Raw genomic sequence first — 19,877 nt, 5'->3', positions numbered from 1 at the left:
TTGCACGGTTCATTCTCGGCTGTCCCCTTCCGTCCCGACTTGTCCCGACTTAGCTCGACTGCCGCTCGCTGCCGCTCGGGTCGCGGTCCATATGACAGCACAAGTACGAGAAGCATCTGCGAGATGGGCGCGGCCCGAACCGGCGAGTCCGAGGCGCCGTGTGCGGGCGTTCGGAGCTACCAGTGCCGCTCTGTGCTGCGCCGTGCCGTGGAAAGGTGCGAAAACATGCACACAAGACACAGGCTTTTCGGCAAAGTATATATCTCTTGTAGCGACGAAAGGTAAATTTTTGTTTACAAATTTGCCCTTGTGCACTGCTACAAAACAATATGCCCTGACGTTTTTCACAACATTTCTGTCACTTCATACTGTTTTTATTATTCCAGAGACTCTTTGGAAGTCTTCCTTGGCGCACTCTTTTCAAACTGAATTCCTTAATATCGTATCTAACGATAGTTTAAAATCAGTATGGAAGCATCTTTGTCACTTGAGAAAGGTAGCATGAAAAAAGGGCTGGCAGGAGTAGTGACAAGAAAGCAAGAAATGAAGACAGCCAGAGTTCCCAGGCGGTCGCCGATCCGAATACTGACGTTGTTGCTTTTCTTCGGTGGTCAGACGGGAACAGGTCTTTCTTTAATGTAGTTAGTTTTTGGAATTTAGTGCTCCTACAAAACAGTACTCTCTGACGCGTTTCAAGAGCACATCTGTCGATTCGCAGTGTTTCGTTATTTTCAACGAGATCCTAGCACTCTTCCTCCGCGCATTCTTGTTCAAACTGAGTTCATTACTGTAATTTCGCATCTTACGTTTAATACAGTAGTTTAAAATGCTTGTGGAAGCATCTTTGTCGCACCTGAGAGTTTGCATGAAAAGAGGGCTGGCAGGTGTAGTGACATAAAATTTAAAAGAAGAGAGGGAGCCAACAGCACCCGGTGTTCCCAGGCGGTCACCCATCCAAGTACTAACCGGGCCCGATGTTGCTTAACTTCGGTGATCGGACGAGAACCGGTGTATTCAACATGGTATGGCCGTTGGCGTCCTTATACAGTAGCCGCACGGCAGAAGAAGGCTTCGCCTCTCCTCCCAACACACGCAATCGCCGTTTTCGGTGGCACATTTGACGCAAAGCACGTCCTTCCACCTCGAAGGCGACGCGCAGTGCGGCGCGCCGCCACGTGGGTCAGACGCACAACACAGCTGCTCGTTGCACCGCCTGTCATTCGTTTGTTCGACAAAGTATCCATCTCTTGTAGCGACGAAAGGTAAATTTTTGTTTACAAATTTGCCGTTGTGCACTGCTACAAAACAATATGCCCTGACGTATTTCACAACATTTCTGTCACTTCATACTGTTTTGTTATTTCCAGAGACTCTTTGGAAGTCTTCCTCGGCGCACTCTTTTCAAACTGAGTTCCTTAATATCGTATCTTACGATAGTTTAAAATCAGTATGGAAGCATCTTTGTCACATGAGAAAGGTAGCATGAAAAAAGGGCTGGCAGGGGTAGTGACAAGAAAGCAAGAAATGAAGACAGCCAGAGTTCCCAGGCGGTCGCCGATCCGAATACTGACGTTGTTGCTTTTCTTCGGTGGTCAGACGGGAACAGGTCTTTCTTTAATGTAGTTAGTTTTTGGAATTTAGTGCTCCTACAAAACAGTACTCTCTGACGCGTTTCAAGAGCACATCTGTCGATTCGCAGTGTTTCGTTATTTTCAACGAGATCCTAGCACTCTTCCTCCGCGCATTCTTGTTCAAACTGAGTTCATTACTGTAATTTCGCATCTTACGTTTAATACAGTAGTTTAAAATGCTTGTGGAAGCATCTTTGTCGCACCTGAGAGTTTGCATGAAAAGAGGGCTGGCAGGTGTAGTGACACAAAATTTAGAAGAAGAGAGGGAGCCAACAGCACACGGTGTTCCCAGGCGGTCACCCATCCAAGTACTAACCGGGCCCGATGTTGTTTAACTTCGGTGATCGGACGAGAACCGGTGTATTCAACATGGTATGGCCGTTGGCGTCCTTATACAGTAGCCGCACGGCAGAAGAAGGCTTCGCCTCTCCTCCCAACACACGCAATCGCCGTTTTCGGTGGCACATTTGACGCAAAGCACGTCCTTCCACCTCGAAGGCGACGCGCAGTGCGGCGCGCCGCCACGTGGGTCAGACGCACAACACAGCTGCTCGTTGCACCGCCTGTCATTCGTTTGTTCGACAAAGTATCCATCTCTTGTAGCGACGAAAGGTAAATTTTTGTTTACAAATTTGCCGTTGTGCACTGCTACAAAACAATATGCCCTGACGTATTTCACAACATTTCTGTCACTTCATACTGTTTTGTTATTTCCAGAGACTCTTTGGAAGTCTTCCTCGGCGCACTCTTTTCAAACTGAGTTCCTTAATATCGTATCTTACGATAGTTTAAAATCAGTATGGAAGCATCTTTGTCACATGAGAAAGGTAGCATGAAAAAAGGGCTGGCAGGGGTAGTGACAAGATAGCAAGAAATGAAGACAGAGGGAAGCGTTCTCACCTGCCTGACACTCGTCGCGCTTCCAGATATTTGCGTAATTTGCACGGTTCATTCTCGGCTGTCCCCTTCCGTCCCGACTTGTCCCGACTTAGCTCGACTGCCGCTCGCTGCCGCTCGGGTCGCGGTCCATATGACAGCACAAGTACGAGAAGCATCTGCGAGATGGGCGCGGCCCGAACCGGCGAGTCCGAGGCGCCGTGTGCGGGCGTTCGGAGCTACCAGTGCCGCTCTGTGCTGCGCCGTGCCGTGGAAAGGTGCGAAAACATGCACACAAGACACAGGCTTTTCGGCAAAGTATATATCTCTTGTAGCGACGAAAGGTAAATTTTTGTTTACAAATTTGCCCTTGTGCACTGCTACAAAACAATATGCCCTGACGTTTTTCACAACATTTCTGTCACTTCATACTGTTTTTATTATTCCAGAGACTCTTTGGAAGTCTTCCTTGGCGCACTCTTTTCAAACTGAATTCCTTAATATCGTATCTAACGATAGTTTAAAATCAGTATGGAAGCATCTTTGTCACTTGAGAAAGGTAGCATGAAAAAAGGGCTGGCAGGAGTAGTGACAAGAAAGCAAGAAATGAAGACAGCCAGAGTTCCCAGGCGGTCGCCGATCCGAATACTGACGTTGTTGCTTTTCTTCGGTGGTCAGACGGGAACAGGTCTTTCTTTAATGTAGTTAGTTTTTGGAATTTAGTGCTCCTACAAAACAGTACTCTCTGACGCGTTTCAAGAGCACATCTGTCGATTCGCAGTGTTTCGTTATTTTCAACGAGATCCTAGCACTCTTCCTCCGCGCATTCTTGTTCAAACTGAGTTCATTACTGTAATTTCGCATCTTACGTTTAATACAGTAGTTTAAAATGCTTGTGGAAGCATCTTTGTCGCACCTGAGAGTTTGCATGAAAAGAGGGCTGGCAGGTGTAGTGACATAAAATTTAAAAGAAGAGAGGGAGCCAACAGCACCCGGTGTTCCCAGGCGGTCACCCATCCAAGTACTAACCGGGCCCGATGTTGCTTAACTTCGGTGATCGGACGAGAACCGGTGTATTCAACATGGTATGGCCGTTGGCGTCCTTATACAGTAGCCGCACGGCAGAAGAAGGCTTCGCCTCTCCTCCCAACACACGCAATCGCCGTTTTCGGTGGCACATTTGACGCAAAGCACGTCCTTCCACCTCGAAGGCGACGCGCAGTGCGGCGCGCCGCCACGTGGGTCAGACGCACAACACAGCTGCTCGTTGCACCGCCTGTCATTCGTTTGTTCGACAAAGTATCCATCTCTTGTAGCGACGAAAGGTAAATTTTTGTTTACAAATTTGCCGTTGTGCACTGCTACAAAACAATATGCCCTGACGTATTTCACAACATTTCTGTCACTTCATACTGTTTTGTTATTTCCAGAGACTCTTTGGAAGTCTTCCTCGGCGCACTCTTTTCAAACTGAGTTCCTTAATATCGTATCTTACGATAGTTTAAAATCAGTATGGAAGCATCTTTGTCACATGAGAAAGGTAGCATGAAAAAAGGGCTGGCAGGGGTAGTGACAAGATAGCAAGAAATGAAGACAGAGGGAAGCGTTCTCACCTGCCTGACACTCGTCGCGCTTCCAGATATTTGCGTAATTTGCACGGTTCATTCTCGGCTGTCCCCTTCCGTCCCGACTTGTCCCGACTTAGCTCGACTGCCGCTCGCTGCCGCTCGGGTCGCGGTCCATATGACAGCACAAGTACGAGAAGCATCTGCGAGATGGGCGCGGCCCGAACCGGCGAGTCCGAGGCGCCGTGTGCGGGCGTTCGGAGCTACCAGTGCCGCTCTGTGCTGCGCCGTGCCGTGGAAAGGTGCGAAAACATGCACACAAGACACAGGCTTTTCGGCAAAGTATATATCTCTTGTAGCGACGAAAGGTAAATTTTTGTTTACAAATTTGCCCTTGTGCACTGCTACAAAACAATATGCCCTGACGTTTTTCACAACATTTCTGTCACTTCATACTGTTTTTATTATTCCAGAGACTCTTTGGAAGTCTTCCTTGGCGCACTCTTTTCAAACTGAATTCCTTAATATCGTATCTAACGATAGTTTAAAATCAGTATGGAAGCATCTTTGTCACTTGAGAAAGGTAGCATGAAAAAAGGGCTGGCAGGAGTAGTGACAAGAAAGCAAGAAATGAAGACAGCCAGAGTTCCCAGGCGGTCGCCGATCCGAATACTGACGTTGTTGCTTTTCTTCGGTGGTCAGACGGGAACAGGTCTTTCTTTAATGTAGTTAGTTTTTGGAATTTAGTGCTCCTACAAAACAGTACTCTCTGACGCGTTTCAAGAGCACATCTGTCGATTCGCAGTGTTTCGTTATTTTCAACGAGATCCTAGCACTCTTCCTCCGCGCATTCTTGTTCAAACTGAGTTCATTACTGTAATTTCGCATCTTACGTTTAATACAGTAGTTTAAAATGCTTGTGGAAGCATCTTTGTCGCACCTGAGAGTTTGCATGAAAAGAGGGCTGGCAGGTGTAGTGACATAAAATTTAAAAGAAGAGAGGGAGCCAACAGCACCCGGTGTTCCCAGGCGGTCACCCATCCAAGTACTAACCGGGCCCGATGTTGCTTAACTTCGGTGATCGGACGAGAACCGGTGTATTCAACATGGTATGGCCGTTGGCGTCCTTATACAGTAGCCGCACGGCAGAAGAAGGCTTCGCCTCTCCTCCCAACACACGCAATCGCCGTTTTCGGTGGCACATTTGACGCAAAGCACGTCCTTCCACCTCGAAGGCGACGCGCAGTGCGGCGCGCCGCCACGTGGGTCAGACGCACAACACAGCTGCTCGTTGCACCGCCTGTCATTCGTTTGTTCGACAAAGTATCCATCTCTTGTAGCGACGAAAGGTAAATTTTTGTTTACAAATTTGCCGTTGTGCACTGCTACAAAACAATATGCCCTGACGTATTTCACAACATTTCTGTCACTTCATACTGTTTTGTTATTTCCAGAGACTCTTTGGAAGTCTTCCTCGGCGCACTCTTTTCAAACTGAGTTCCTTAATATCGTATCTTACGATAGTTTAAAATCAGTATGGAAGCATCTTTGTCACATGAGAAAGGTAGCATGAAAAAAGGGCTGGCAGGGGTAGTGACAAGATAGCAAGAAATGAAGACAGAGGGAAGCGTTCTCACCTGCCTGACACTCGTCGCGCTTCCAGATATTTGCGTAATTTGCACGGTTCATTCTCGGCTGTCCCCTTCCGTCCCGACTTGTCCCGACTTAGCTCGACTGCCGCTCGCTGCCGCTCGGGTCGCGGTCCATATGACAGCACAAGTACGAGAAGCATCTGCGAGATGGGCGCGGCCCGAACCGGCGAGTCCGAGGCGCCGTGTGCGGGCGTTCGGAGCTACCAGTGCCGCTCTGTGCTGCGCCGTGCCGTGGAAAGGTGCGAAAACATGCACACAAGACACAGGCTTTTCGGCAAAGTATATATCTCTTGTAGCGACGAAAGGTAAATTTTTGTTTACAAATTTGCCCTTGTGCACTGCTACAAAACAATATGCCCTGACGTTTTTCACAACATTTCTGTCACTTCATACTGTTTTTATTATTCCAGAGACTCTTTGGAAGTCTTCCTTGGCGCACTCTTTTCAAACTGAATTCCTTAATATCGTATCTAACGATAGTTTAAAATCAGTATGGAAGCATCTTTGTCACTTGAGAAAGGTAGCATGAAAAAAGGGCTGGCAGGAGTAGTGACAAGAAAGCAAGAAATGAAGACAGCCAGAGTTCCCAGGCGGTCGCCGATCCGAATACTGACGTTGTTGCTTTTCTTCGGTGGTCAGACGGGAACAGGTCTTTCTTTAATGTAGTTAGTTTTTGGAATTTAGTGCTCCTACAAAACAGTACTCTCTGACGCGTTTCAAGAGCACATCTGTCGATTCGCAGTGTTTCGTTATTTTCAACGAGATCCTAGCACTCTTCCTCCGCGCATTCTTGTTCAAACTGAGTTCATTACTGTAATTTCGCATCTTACGTTTAATACAGTAGTTTAAAATGCTTGTGGAAGCATCTTTGTCGCACCTGAGAGTTTGCATGAAAAGAGGGCTGGCAGGTGTAGTGACATAAAATTTAAAAGAAGAGAGGGAGCCAACAGCACCCGGTGTTCCCAGGCGGTCACCCATCCAAGTACTAACCGGGCCCGATGTTGCTTAACTTCGGTGATCGGACGAGAACCGGTGTATTCAACATGGTATGGCCGTTGGCGTCCTTATACAGTAGCCGCACGGCAGAAGAAGGCTTCGCCTCTCCTCCCAACACACGCAATCGCCGTTTTCGGTGGCACATTTGACGCAAAGCACGTCCTTCCACCTCGAAGGCGACGCGCAGTGCGGCGCGCCGCCACGTGGGTCAGACGCACAACACAGCTGCTCGTTGCACCGCCTGTCATTCGTTTGTTCGACAAAGTATCCATCTCTTGTAGCGACGAAAGGTAAATTTTTGTTTACAAATTTGCCGTTGTGCACTGCTACAAAACAATATGCCCTGACGTATTTCACAACATTTCTGTCACTTCATACTGTTTTGTTATTTCCAGAGACTCTTTGGAAGTCTTCCTCGGCGCACTCTTTTCAAACTGAGTTCCTTAATATCGTATCTTACGATAGTTTAAAATCAGTATGGAAGCATCTTTGTCACATGAGAAAGGTAGCATGAAAAAAGGGCTGGCAGGGGTAGTGACAAGATAGCAAGAAATGAAGACAGAGGGAAGCGTTCTCACCTGCCTGACACTCGTCGCGCTTCCAGATATTTGCGTAATTTGCACGGTTCATTCTCGGCTGTCCCCTTCCGTCCCGACTTGTCCCGACTTAGCTCGACTGCCGCTCGCTGCCGCTCGGGTCGCGGTCCATATGACAGCACAAGTACGAGAAGCATCTGCGAGATGGGCGCGGCCCGAACCGGCGAGTCCGAGGCGCCGTGTGCGGGCGTTCGGAGCTACCAGTGCCGCTCTGTGCTGCGCCGTGCCGTGGAAAGGTGCGAAAACATGCACACAAGACACAGGCTTTTCGGCAAAGTATATATCTCTTGTAGCGACGAAAGGTAAATTTTTGTTTACAAATTTGCCCTTGTGCACTGCTACAAAACAATATGCCCTGACGTTTTTCACAACATTTCTGTCACTTCATACTGTTTTTATTATTCCAGAGACTCTTTGGAAGTCTTCCTTGGCGCACTCTTTTCAAACTGAATTCCTTAATATCGTATCTAACGATAGTTTAAAATCAGTATGGAAGCATCTTTGTCACTTGAGAAAGGTAGCATGAAAAAAGGGCTGGCAGGAGTAGTGACAAGAAAGCAAGAAATGAAGACAGCCAGAGTTCCCAGGCGGTCGCCGATCCGAATACTGACGTTGTTGCTTTTCTTCGGTGGTCAGACGGGAACAGGTCTTTCTTTAATGTAGTTAGTTTTTGGAATTTAGTGCTCCTACAAAACAGTACTCTCTGACGCGTTTCAAGAGCACATCTGTCGATTCGCAGTGTTTCGTTATTTTCAACGAGATCCTAGCACTCTTCCTCCGCGCATTCTTGTTCAAACTGAGTTCATTACTGTAATTTCGCATCTTACGTTTAATACAGTAGTTTAAAATGCTTGTGGAAGCATCTTTGTCGCACCTGAGAGTTTGCATGAAAAGAGGGCTGGCAGGTGTAGTGACATAAAATTTAAAAGAAGAGAGGGAGCCAACAGCACCCGGTGTTCCCAGGCGGTCACCCATCCAAGTACTAACCGGGCCCGATGTTGCTTAACTTCGGTGATCGGACGAGAACCGGTGTATTCAACATGGTATGGCCGTTGGCGTCCTTATACAGTAGCCGCACGGCAGAAGAAGGCTTCGCCTCTCCTCCCAACACACGCAATCGCCGTTTTCGGTGGCACATTTGACGCAAAGCACGTCCTTCCACCTCGAAGGCGACGCGCAGTGCGGCGCGCCGCCACGTGGGTCAGACGCACAACACAGCTGCTCGTTGCACCGCCTGTCATTCGTTTGTTCGACAAAGTATCCATCTCTTGTAGCGACGAAAGGTAAATTTTTGTTTACAAATTTGCCGTTGTGCACTGCTACAAAACAATATGCCCTGACGTATTTCACAACATTTCTGTCACTTCATACTGTTTTGTTATTTCCAGAGACTCTTTGGAAGTCTTCCTCGGCGCACTCTTTTCAAACTGAGTTCCTTAATATCGTATCTTACGATAGTTTAAAATCAGTATGGAAGCATCTTTGTCACATGAGAAAGGTAGCATGAAAAAAGGGCTGGCAGGGGTAGTGACAAGATAGCAAGAAATGAAGACAGAGGGAAGCGTTCTCACCTGCCTGACACTCGTCGCGCTTCCAGATATTTGCGTAATTTGCACGGTTCATTCTCGGCTGTCCCCTTCCGTCCCGACTTGTCCCGACTTAGCTCGACTGCCGCTCGCTGCCGCTCGGGTCGCGGTCCATATGACAGCACAAGTACGAGAAGCATCTGCGAGATGGGCGCGGCCCGAACCGGCGAGTCCGAGGCGCCGTGTGCGGGCGTTCGGAGCTACCAGTGCCGCTCTGTGCTGCGCCGTGCCGTGGAAAGGTGCGAAAACATGCACACAAGACACAGGCTTTTCGGCAAAGTATATATCTCTTGTAGCGACGAAAGGTAAATTTTTGTTTACAAATTTGCCCTTGTGCACTGCTACAAAACAATATGCCCTGACGTTTTTCACAACATTTCTGTCACTTCATACTGTTTTTATTATTCCAGAGACTCTTTGGAAGTCTTCCTTGGCGCACTCTTTTCAAACTGAATTCCTTAATATCGTATCTAACGATAGTTTAAAATCAGTATGGAAGCATCTTTGTCACTTGAGAAAGGTAGCATGAAAAAAGGGCTGGCAGGAGTAGTGACAAGAAAGCAAGAAATGAAGACAGCCAGAGTTCCCAGGCGGTCGCCGATCCGAATACTGACGTTGTTGCTTTTCTTCGGTGGTCAGACGGGAACAGGTCTTTCTTTAATGTAGTTAGTTTTTGGAATTTAGTGCTCCTACAAAACAGTACTCTCTGACGTGTTTCAAGAGCACATCTGTCGATTCGCAGTGTTTCGTTATTTTCAACGAGATCCTAGCACTCTTCCTCCGCGCATTCTTGTTCAAACTGAGTTCATTACTGTAATTTCGCATCTTACGTTTAATACAGTAGTTTAAAATGCTTGTGGAAGCATCTTTGTCGCACCTGAGAGTTTGCATGAAAAGAGGGCTGGCAGGTGTAGTGACATAAAATTTAAAAGAAGAGAGGGAGCCAACAGCACCCGGTGTTCCCAGGCGGTCACCCATCCAAGTACTAACCGGGCCCGATGTTGCTTAACTTCGGTGATCGGACGAGAACCGGTGTATTCAACATGGTATGGCCGTTGGCGTCCTTATACAGTAGCCGCACGGCAGAAGAAGGCTTCGCCTCTCCTCCCAACACACGCAATCGCCGTTTTCGGTGGCACATTTGACGCAAAGCACGTCCTTCCACCTCGAAGGCGACGCGCAGTGCGGCGCGCCGCCACGTGGGTCAGACGCACAACACAGCTGCTCGTTGCACCGCCTGTCATTCGTTTGTTCGACAAAGTATCCATCTCTTGTAGCGACGAAAGGTAAATTTTTGTTTACAAATTTGCCGTTGTGCACTGCTACAAAACAATATGCCCTGACGTATTTCACAACATTTCTGTCACTTCATACTGTTTTGTTATTTCCAGAGACTCTTTGGAAGTCTTCCTCGGCGCACTCTTTTCAAACTGAGTTCCTTAATATCGTATCTTACGATAGTTTAAAATCAGTATGGAAGCATCTTTGTCACATGAGAAAGGTAGCATGAAAAAAGGGCTGGCAGGGGTAGTGACAAGATAGCAAGAAATGAAGACAGAGGGAAGCGTTCTCACCTGCCTGACACTCGTCGCGCTTCCAGATATTTGCGTAATTTGCACGGTTCATTCTCGGCTGTCCCCTTCCGTCCCGACTTGTCCCGACTTAGCTCGACTGCCGCTCGCTGCCGCTCGGGTCGCGGTCCATATGACAGCACAAGTACGAGAAGCATCTGCGAGATGGGCGCGGCCCGAACCGGCGAGTCCGAGGCGCCGTGTGCGGGCGTTCGGAGCTACCAGTGCCGCTCTGTGCTGCGCCGTGCCGTGGAAAGGTGCGAAAACATGCACACAAGACACAGGCTTTTCGGCAAAGTATATATCTCTTGTAGCGACGAAAGGTAAATTTTTGTTTACAAATTTGCCCTTGTGCACTGCTACAAAACAATATGCCCTGACGTTTTTCACAACATTTCTGTCACTTCATACTGTTTTTATTATTCCAGAGACTCTTTGGAAGTCTTCCTTGGCGCACTCTTTTCAAACTGAATTCCTTAATATCGTATCTAACGATAGTTTAAAATCAGTATGGAAGCATCTTTGTCACTTGAGAAAGGTAGCATGAAAAAAGGGCTGGCAGGAGTAGTGACAAGAAAGCAAGAAATGAAGACAGCCAGAGTTCCCAGGCGGTCGCCGATCCGAATACTGACGTTGTTGCTTTTCTTCGGTGGTCAGACGGGAACAGGTCTTTCTTTAATGTAGTTAGTTTTTGGAATTTAGTGCTCCTACAAAACAGTACTCTCTGACGCGTTTCAAGAGCACATCTGTCGATTCGCAGTGTTTCGTTATTTTCAACGAGATCCTAGCACTCTTCCTCCGCGCATTCTTGTTCAAACTGAGTTCATTACTGTAATTTCGCATCTTACGTTTAATACAGTAGTTTAAAATGCTTGTGGAAGCATCTTTGTCGCACCTGAGAGTTTGCATGAAAAGAGGGCTGGCAGGTGTAGTGACATAAAATTTAAAAGAAGAGAGGGAGCCAACAGCACCCGGTGTTCCCAGGCGGTCACCCATCCAAGTACTAACCGGGCCCGATGTTGCTTAACTTCGGTGATCGGACGAGAACCGGTGTATTCAACATGGTATGGCCGTTGGCGTCCTTATACAGTAGCCGCACGGCAGAAGAAGGCTTCGCCTCTCCTCCCAACACACGCAATCGCCGTTTTCGGTGGCACATTTGACGCAAAGCACGTCCTTCCACCTCGAAGGCGACGCGCAGTGCGGCGCGCCGCCACGTGGGTCAGACGCACAACACAGCTGCTCGTTGCACCGCCTGTCATTCGTTTGTTCGACAAAGTATCCATCTCTTGTAGCGACGAAAGGTAAATTTTTGTTTACAAATTTGCCGTTGTGCACTGCTACAAAACAATATGCCCTGACGTATTTCACAACATTTCTGTCACTTCATACTGTTTTGTTATTTCCAGAGACTCTTTGGAAGTCTTCCTCGGCGCACTCTTTTCAAACTGAGTTCCTTAATATCGTATCTTACGATAGTTTAAAATCAGTATGGAAGCATCTTTGTCACATGAGAAAGGTAGCATGAAAAAAGGGCTGGCAGGGGTAGTGACAAGATAGCAAGAAATGAAGACAGAGGGAAGCGTTCTCACCTGCCTGACACTCGTCGCGCTTCCAGATATTTGCGTAATTTGCACGGTTCATTCTCGGCTGTCCCCTTCCGTCCCGACTTGTCCCGACTTAGCTCGACTGCCGCTCGCTGCCGCTCGGGTCGCGGTCCATATGACAGCACAAGTACGAGAAGCATCTGCGAGATGGGCGCGGCCCGAACCGGCGAGTCCGAGGCGCCGTGTGCGGGCGTTCGGAGCTACCAGTGCCGCTCTGTGCTGCGCCGTGCCGTGGAAAGGTGCGAAAACATGCACACAAGACACAGGCTTTTCGGCAAAGTATATATCTCTTGTAGCGACGAAAGGTAAATTTTTGTTTACAAATTTGCCCTTGTGCACTGCTACAAAACAATATGCCCTGACGTTTTTCACAACATTTCTGTCACTTCATACTGTTTTTATTATTCCAGAGACTCTTTGGAAGTCTTCCTTGGCGCACTCTTTTCAAACTGAATTCCTTAATATCGTATCTAACGATAGTTTAAAATCAGTATGGAAGCATCTTTGTCACTTGAGAAAGGTAGCATGAAAAAAGGGCTGGCAGGAGTAGTGACAAGAAAGCAAGAAATGAAGACAGCCAGAGTTCCCAGGCGGTCGCCGATCCGAATACTGACGTTGTTGCTTTTCTTCGGTGGTCAGACGGGAACAGGTCTTTCTTTAATGTAGTTAGTTTTTGGAATTTAGTGCTCCTACAAAACAGTACTCTCTGACGCGTTTCAAGAGCACATCTGTCGATTCGCAGTGTTTCGTTATTTTCAACGAGATCCTAGCACTCTTCCTCCGCGCATTCTTGTTCAAACTGAGTTCATTACTGTAATTTCGCATCTTACGTTTAATACAGTAGTTTAAAATGCTTGTGGAAGCATCTTTGTCGCACCTGAGAGTTTGCATGAAAAGAGGGCTGGCAGGTGTAGTGACATAAAATTTAAAAGAAGAGAGGGAGCCAACAGCACCCGGTGTTCCCAGGCGGTCACCCATCCAAGTACTAACCGGGCCCGATGTTGCTTAACTTCGGTGATCGGACGAGAACCGGTGTATTCAACATGGTATGGCCGTTGGCGTCCTTATACAGTAGCCGCACGGCAGAAGAAGGCTTCGCCTCTCCTCCCAACACACGCAATCGCCGTTTTCGGTGGCACATTTGACGCAAAGCACGTCCTTCCACCTCGAAGGCGACGCGCAGTGCGGCGCGCCGCCACGTGGGTCAGACGCACAACACAGCTGCTCGTTGCACCGCCTGTCATTCGTTTGTTCGACAAAGTATCCATCTCTTGTAGCGACGAAAGGTAAATTTTTGTTTACAAATTTGCCGTTGTGCACTGCTACAAAACAATATGCCCTGACGTATTTCACAACATTTCTGTCACTTCATACTGTTTTGTTATTTCCAGAGACTCTTTGGAAGTCTTCCTCGGCGCACTCTTTTCAAACTGAGTTCCTTAATATCGTATCTTACGATAGTTTAAAATCAGTATGGAAGCATCTTTGTCACATGAGAAAGGTAGCATGAAAAAAGGGCTGGCAGGGGTAGTGACAAGATAGCAAGAAATGAAGACAGAGGGAAGCGTTCTCACCTGCCTGACACTCGTCGCGCTTCCAGATATTTGCGTAATTTGCACGGTTCATTCTCGGCTGTCCCCTTCCGTCCCGACTTGTCCCGACTTAGCTCGACTGCCGCTCGCTGCCGCTCGGGTCGCGGTCCATATGACAGCACAAGTACGAGAAGCATCTGCGAGATGGGCGCGGCCCGAACCGGCGAGTCCGAGGCGCCGTGTGCGGGCGTTCGGAGCTACCAGTGCCGCTCTGTGCTGCGCCGTGCCGTGGAAAGGTGCGAAAACATGCACACAAGACACAGGCTTTTCGGCAAAGTATATATCTCTTGTAGCGACGAAAGGTAAATTTTTGTTTACAAATTTGCCCTTGTGCACTGCTACAAAACAATATGCCCTGACGTTTTTCACAACATTTCTGTCACTTCATACTGTTTTTATTATTCCAGAGACTCTTTGGAAGTCTTCCTTGGCGCACTCTTTTCAAACTGAATTCCTTAATATCGTATCTAACGATAGTTTAAAATCAGTATGGAAGCATCTTTGTCACTTGAGAAAGGTAGCATGAAAAAAGGGCTGGCAGGAGTAGTGACAAGAAAGCAAGAAATGAAGACAGCCAGAGTTCCCAGGCGGTCGCCGATCCGAATACTGACGTTGTTGCTTTTCTTCGGTGGTCAGACGGGAACAGGTCTTTCTTTAATGTAGTTAGTTTTTGGAATTTAGTGCTCCTACAAAACAGTACTCTCTGACGCGTTTCAAGAGCACATCTGTCGATTCGCAGTGTTTCGTTATTTTCAACGAGATCCTAGCACTCTTCCTCCGCGCATTCTTGTTCAAACTGAGTTCATTACTGTAATTTCGCATCTTACGTTTAATACAGTAGTTTAAAATGCTTGTGGAAGCATCTTTGTCGCACCTGAGAGTTTGCATGAAAAGAGGGCTGGCAGGTGTAGTGACATAAAATTTAAAAGAAGAGAGGGAGCCAACAGCACCCGGTGTTCCCAGGCGGTCACCCATCCAAGTACTAACCGGGCCCGATGTTGCTTAACTTCGGTGATCGGACGAGAACCGGTGTATTCAACATGGTATGGCCGTTGGCGTCCTTATACAGTAGCCGCACGGCAGAAGAAGGCTTCGCCTCTCCTCCCAACACACGCAATCGCCGTTTTCGGTGGCACATTTGACGCAAAGCACGTCCTTCCACCTCGAAGGCGACGCGCAGTGCGGCGCGCCGCCACGTGGGTCAGACGCACAACACAGCTGCTCGTTGCACCGCCTGTCATTCGTTTGTTCGACAAAGTATCCATCTCTTGTAGCGACGAAAGGTAAATTTTTGTTTACAAATTTGCCGTTGTGCACTGCTACAAAACAATATGCCCTGACGTATTTCACAACATTTCTGTCACTTCATACTGTTTTGTTATTTCCAGAGACTCTTTGGAAGTCTTCCTCGGCGCACTCTTTTCAAACTGAGTTCCTTAATATCGTATCTTACGATAGTTTAAAATCAGTATGGAAGCATCTTTGTCACATGAGAAAGGTAGCATGAAAAAAGGGCTGGCAGGGGTAGTGACAAGATAGCAAGAAATGAAGACAGAGGGAAGCGTTCTCACCTGCCTGACACTCGTCGCGCTTCCAGATATTTGCGTAATTTGCACGGTTCATTCTCGGCTGTCCCCTTCCGTCCCGACTTGTCCCGACTTAGCTCGACTGCCGCTCGCTGCCGCTCGGGTCGCGGTCCATATGACAGCACAAGTACGAGAAGCATCTGCGAGATGGGCGCGGCCCGAACCGGCGAGTCCGAGGCGCCGTGTGCGGGCGTTCGGAGCTACCAGTGCCGCTCTGTGCTGCGCCGTGCCGTGGAAAGGTGCGAAAACATGCACACAAGACACAGGCTTTTCGGCAAAGTATATATCTCTTGTAGCGACGAAAGGTAAATTTTTGTTTACAAATTTGCCCTTGTGCACTGCTACAAAACAATATGCCCTGACGTTTTTCACAACATTTCTGTCACTTCATACTGTTTTTATTATTCCAGAGACTCTTTGGAAGTCTTCCTTGGCGCACTCTTTTCAAACTGAATTCCTTAATATCGTATCTAACGATAGTTTAAAATCAGTATGGAAGCATCTTTGTCACTTGAGAAAGGTAGCATGAAAAAAGGGCTGGCAGGAGTAGTGACAAGAAAGCAAGAAATGAAGACAGCCAGAGTTCCCAGGCGGTCGCCGATCCGAATACTGACGTTGTTGCTTTTCTTCGGTGGTCAGACGGGAACAGGTCTTTCTTTAATGTAGTTAGTTTTTGGAATTTAGTGCTCCTACAAAACAGTACTCTCTGACGCGTTTCAAGAGCACATCTGTCGATTCGCAGTGTTTCGTTATTTTCAACGAGATCCTAGCACTCTTCCTCCGCGCATTCTTGTTCAAACTGAGTTCATTACTGTAATTTCGCATCTTACGTTTAATACAGTAGTTTAAAATGCTTGTGGAAGCATCTTTGTCGCACCTGAGAGTTTGCATGAAAAGAGGGCTGGCAGGTGTAGTGACATAAAATTTAAAAGAAGAGAGGGAGCCAACAGCACCCGGTGTTCCCAGGCGGTCACCCATCCAAGTACTAACCGGGCCCGATGTTGCTTAACTTCGGTGATCGGACGAGAACCGGTGTATTCAACATGGTATGGCCGTTGGCGTCCTTATACAGTAGCCGCACGGCAGAAGAAGGCTTCGCCTCTCCTCCCAACACACGCAATCGCCGTTTTCGGTGGCACATTTGACGCAAAGCACGTCCTTCCACCTCGAAGGCGACGCGCAGTGCGGCGCGCCGCCACGTGGGTCAGACGCACAACACAGCTGCTCGTTGCACCGCCTGTCATTCGTTTGTTCGACAAAGTATCCATCTCTTGTAGCGACGAAAGGTAAATTTTTGTTTACAAATTTGCCGTTGTGCACTGCTACAAAACAATATGCCCTGACGTATTTCACAACATTTCTGTCACTTCATACTGTTTTGTTATTTCCAGAGACTCTTTGGAAGTCTTCCTCGGCGCACTCTTTTCAAACTGAGTTCCTTAATATCGTATCTTACGATAGTTTAAAATCAGTATGGAAGCATCTTTGTCACATGAGAAAGGTAGCATGAAAAAAGGGCTGGCAGGGGTAGTGACAAGATAGCAAGAAATGAAGACAGAGGGAAGCGTTCTCACCTGCCTGACACTCGTCGCGCTTCCAGATATTTGCGTAATTTGCACGGTTCATTCTCGGCTGTCCCCTTCCGTCCCGACTTGTCCCGACTGCCGCTCGCTGCCGCTCGGGTCGCGGTCCATATGACAGCACAAGTACGAGAAGCATCTGCGAGATGGGCGCGGCCCGAACCGGCGAGTCCGAGGCGCCGTGTGCGGGCGTTCGGAGCTACCAGTGCCGCTCTGTGCTGCGCCGTGCCGTGGAAAGGTGCGAAAACATGCACACAAGACACAGGCTTTTCGGCAAAGTATATATCTCTTGTAGCGACGAAAGGTAAATTTTTGTTTACAAATTTGCCCTTGTGCACTGCTACAAAACAATATGCCCTGACGTTTTTCACAACATTTCTGTCACTTCATACTGTTTTTATTATTCCAGAGACTCTTTGGAAGTCTTCCTTGGCGCACTCTTTTCAAACTGAATTCCTTAATATCGTATCTAACGATAGTTTAAAATCAGTATGGAAGCATCTTTGTCACTTGAGAAAGGTAGCATGAAAAAAGGGCTGGCAGGAGTAGTGACAAGAAAGCAAGAAATGAAGACAGCCAGAGTTCCCAGGCGGTCGCCGATCCGAATACTGACGTTGTTGCTTTTCTTCGGTGGTCAGACGGGAACAGGTCTTTCTTTAATGTAGTTAGTTTTTGGAATTTAGTGCTCCTACAAAACAGTACTCTCTGACGCGTTTCAAGAGCACATCTGTCGATTCGCAGTGTTTCGTTATTTTCAACGAGATCCTAGCACTCTTCCTCCGCGCATTCTTGTTCAAACTGAGTTCATTACTGTAATTTCGCATCTTACGTTTAATACAGTAGTTTAAAATGCTTGTGGAAGCATCTTTGTCGCACCTGAGAGTTTGCATGAAAAGAGGGCTGGCAGGTGTAGTGACATAAAATTTAAAAGAAGAGAGGGAGCCAACAGCACCCGGTGTTCCCAGGCGGTCACCCATCCAAGTACTAACCGGGCCCGATGTTGCTTAACTTCGGTGATCGGACGAGAACCGGTGTATTCAACATGGTATGGCCGTTGGCGTCCTTATACAGTAGCCGCACGGCAGAAGAAGGCTTCGCCTCTCCTCCCAACACACGCAATCGCCGTTTTCGGTGGCACATTTGACGCAAAGCACGTCCTTCCACCTCGAAGGCGACGCGCAGTGCGGCGCGCCGCCACGTGGGTCAGACGCACAACACAGCTGCTCGTTGCACCGCCTGTCATTCGTTTGTTCGACAAAGTATCCATCTCTTGTAGCGACGAAAGGTAAATTTTTGTTTACAAATTTGCCGTTGTGCACTGCTACAAAACAATATGCCCTGACGTATTTCACAACATTTCTGTCACTTCATACTGTTTTGTTATTTCCAGAGACTCTTTGGAAGTCTTCCTCGGCGCACTCTTTTCAAACTGAGTTCCTTAATATCGTATCTTACGATAGTTTAAAATCAGTATGGAAGCATCTTTGTCACATGAGAAAGGTAGCATGAAAAAAGGGCTGGCAGGGGTAGTGACAAGATAGCAAGAAATGAAGACAGAGGGAAGCGTTCTCACCTGCCTGACACTCGTCGCGCTTCCAGATATTTGCGTAATTTGCACGGTTCATTCTCGGCTGTCCCCTTCCGTCCCGACTTGTCCCGACTTAGCTCGACTGCCGCTCGCTGCCGCTCGGGTCGCGGTCCATATGACAGCACAAGTACGAGAAGCATCTGCGAGATGGGCGCGGCCCGAACCGGCGAGTCCGAGGCGCCGTGTGCGGGCGTTCGGAGCTACCAGTGCCGCTCTGTGCTGCGCCGTGCCGTGGAAAGGTGCGAAAACATGCACACAAGACACAGGCTTTTCGGCAAAGTATATATCTCTTGTAGCGACGAAAGGTAAATTTTTGTTTACAAATTTGCCCTTGTGCACTGCTACAAAACAATATGCCCTGACGTTTTTCACAACATTTCTGTCACTTCATACTGTTTTTATTATTCCAGAGACTCTTTGGAAGTCTTCCTTGGCGCACTCTTTTCAAACTGAATTCCTTAATATCGTATCTAACGATAGTTTAAAATCAGTATGGAAGCATCTTTGTCACTTGAGAAAGGTAGCATGAAAAAAGGGCTGGCAGGAGTAGTGACAAGAAAGCAAGAAATGAAGACAGCCAGAGTTCCCAGGCGGTCGCCGATCCGAATACTGACGTTGTTGCTTTTCTTCGGTGGTCAGACGGGAACAGGTCTTTCTTTAATGTAGTTAGTTTTTGGAATTTAGTGCTCCTACAAAACAGTACTCTCTGACGCGTTTCAAGAGCACATCTGTCGATTCGCAGTGTTTCGTTATTTTCAACGAGATCCTAGCACTCTTCCTCCGCGCATTCTTGTTCAAACTGAGTTCATTACTGTAATTTCGCATCTTACGTTTAATACAGTAGTTTAAAATGCTTGTGGAAGCATCTTTGTCGCACCTGAGAGTTTGCATGAAAAGAGGGCTGGCAGGTGTAGTGACATAAAATTTAAAAGAAGAGAGGGAGCCAACAGCACCCGGTGTTCCCAGGCGGTCACCCATCCAAGTACTAACCGGGCCCGATGTTGCTTAACTTCGGTGATCGGACGAGAACCGGTGTATTCAACATGGTATGGCCGTTGGCGTCCTTATACAGTAGCCGCACGGCAGAAGAAGGCTTCGCCTCTCCTCCCAACACACGCAATCGCCGTTTTCGGTGGCACATTTGACGCAAAGCACGTCCTTCCACCTCGAAGGCGACGCGCAGTGCGGCGCGCCGCCACGTGGGTCAGACGCACAACACAGCTGCTCGTTGCACCGCCTGTCATTCGTTTGTTCGACAAAGTATCCATCTCTTGTAGCGACGAAAGGTAAATTTTTGTTTACAAATTTGCCGTTGTGCACTGCTACAAAACAATATGCCCTGACGTATTTCACAACATTTCTGTCACTTCATACTGTTTTGTTATTTCCAGAGACTCTTTGGAAGTCTTCCTCGGCGCACTCTTTTCAAACTGAGTTCCTTAATATCGTAT

General features: G+C 47.8%; 13 non-coding genes across 13 annotated transcripts; all 13 read right to left on the bottom strand.

Annotated features, from left to right (window-relative positions):
• Positions 1-917: 917 nt before the first annotated feature.
• Positions 918-1,036, bottom strand: LOC126274864 (5S ribosomal RNA). Its single transcript, XR_007550415.1, has one exon. It is a non-coding gene; the product is annotated as a 5S ribosomal RNA (ribosomal RNA).
• Positions 1,037-1,898: 862 nt separating this feature from the next.
• LOC126274202 (5S ribosomal RNA) lies at positions 1,899-2,017 on the bottom strand. The gene has a single exon (XR_007550029.1). It is a non-coding gene; the product is annotated as a 5S ribosomal RNA (ribosomal RNA).
• Positions 2,018-3,487: 1,470 nt separating this feature from the next.
• LOC126274862 (5S ribosomal RNA) lies at positions 3,488-3,606 on the bottom strand. Its single transcript, XR_007550414.1, has one exon. It is a non-coding gene; the product is annotated as a 5S ribosomal RNA (ribosomal RNA).
• Positions 3,607-5,076: 1,470 nt separating this feature from the next.
• On the bottom strand, positions 5,077-5,195 carry LOC126274861 (5S ribosomal RNA). The gene has a single exon (XR_007550413.1). It is a non-coding gene; the product is annotated as a 5S ribosomal RNA (ribosomal RNA).
• A 1,470-nt stretch (positions 5,196-6,665) lies between these two features.
• On the bottom strand, positions 6,666-6,784 carry LOC126274860 (5S ribosomal RNA). The gene has a single exon (XR_007550412.1). It is a non-coding gene; the product is annotated as a 5S ribosomal RNA (ribosomal RNA).
• Positions 6,785-8,254: 1,470 nt separating this feature from the next.
• On the bottom strand, positions 8,255-8,373 carry LOC126274859 (5S ribosomal RNA). The gene has a single exon (XR_007550411.1). It is a non-coding gene; the product is annotated as a 5S ribosomal RNA (ribosomal RNA).
• A 1,470-nt stretch (positions 8,374-9,843) lies between these two features.
• Positions 9,844-9,962, bottom strand: LOC126274858 (5S ribosomal RNA). The gene has a single exon (XR_007550410.1). It is a non-coding gene; the product is annotated as a 5S ribosomal RNA (ribosomal RNA).
• Positions 9,963-11,432: 1,470 nt separating this feature from the next.
• LOC126274855 (5S ribosomal RNA) lies at positions 11,433-11,551 on the bottom strand. Its single transcript, XR_007550408.1, has one exon. It is a non-coding gene; the product is annotated as a 5S ribosomal RNA (ribosomal RNA).
• Positions 11,552-13,021: 1,470 nt separating this feature from the next.
• Positions 13,022-13,140, bottom strand: LOC126274854 (5S ribosomal RNA). Its single transcript, XR_007550407.1, has one exon. It is a non-coding gene; the product is annotated as a 5S ribosomal RNA (ribosomal RNA).
• A 1,470-nt stretch (positions 13,141-14,610) lies between these two features.
• On the bottom strand, positions 14,611-14,729 carry LOC126274853 (5S ribosomal RNA). Its single transcript, XR_007550406.1, has one exon. It is a non-coding gene; the product is annotated as a 5S ribosomal RNA (ribosomal RNA).
• Positions 14,730-16,199: 1,470 nt separating this feature from the next.
• Positions 16,200-16,318, bottom strand: LOC126274852 (5S ribosomal RNA). Its single transcript, XR_007550405.1, has one exon. It is a non-coding gene; the product is annotated as a 5S ribosomal RNA (ribosomal RNA).
• Positions 16,319-17,778: 1,460 nt separating this feature from the next.
• Positions 17,779-17,897, bottom strand: LOC126274851 (5S ribosomal RNA). The gene has a single exon (XR_007550404.1). It is a non-coding gene; the product is annotated as a 5S ribosomal RNA (ribosomal RNA).
• Positions 17,898-19,367: 1,470 nt separating this feature from the next.
• LOC126274849 (5S ribosomal RNA) lies at positions 19,368-19,486 on the bottom strand. The gene has a single exon (XR_007550402.1). It is a non-coding gene; the product is annotated as a 5S ribosomal RNA (ribosomal RNA).
• Between the last annotated feature and the right edge of the window lie 391 nt (positions 19,487-19,877).

The sequence above is a fragment of the Schistocerca gregaria genome, chromosome 5 (genome assembly GCF_023897955.1).
Source record: "Schistocerca gregaria isolate iqSchGreg1 chromosome 5, iqSchGreg1.2, whole genome shotgun sequence".
NCBI lineage: Eukaryota > Metazoa > Arthropoda > Insecta > Orthoptera > Acrididae > Schistocerca > Schistocerca gregaria.
The sequence above is the reverse complement of the archived record's forward strand: the minus strand, read 5'-3'. Positions and strand labels throughout refer to the sequence as shown.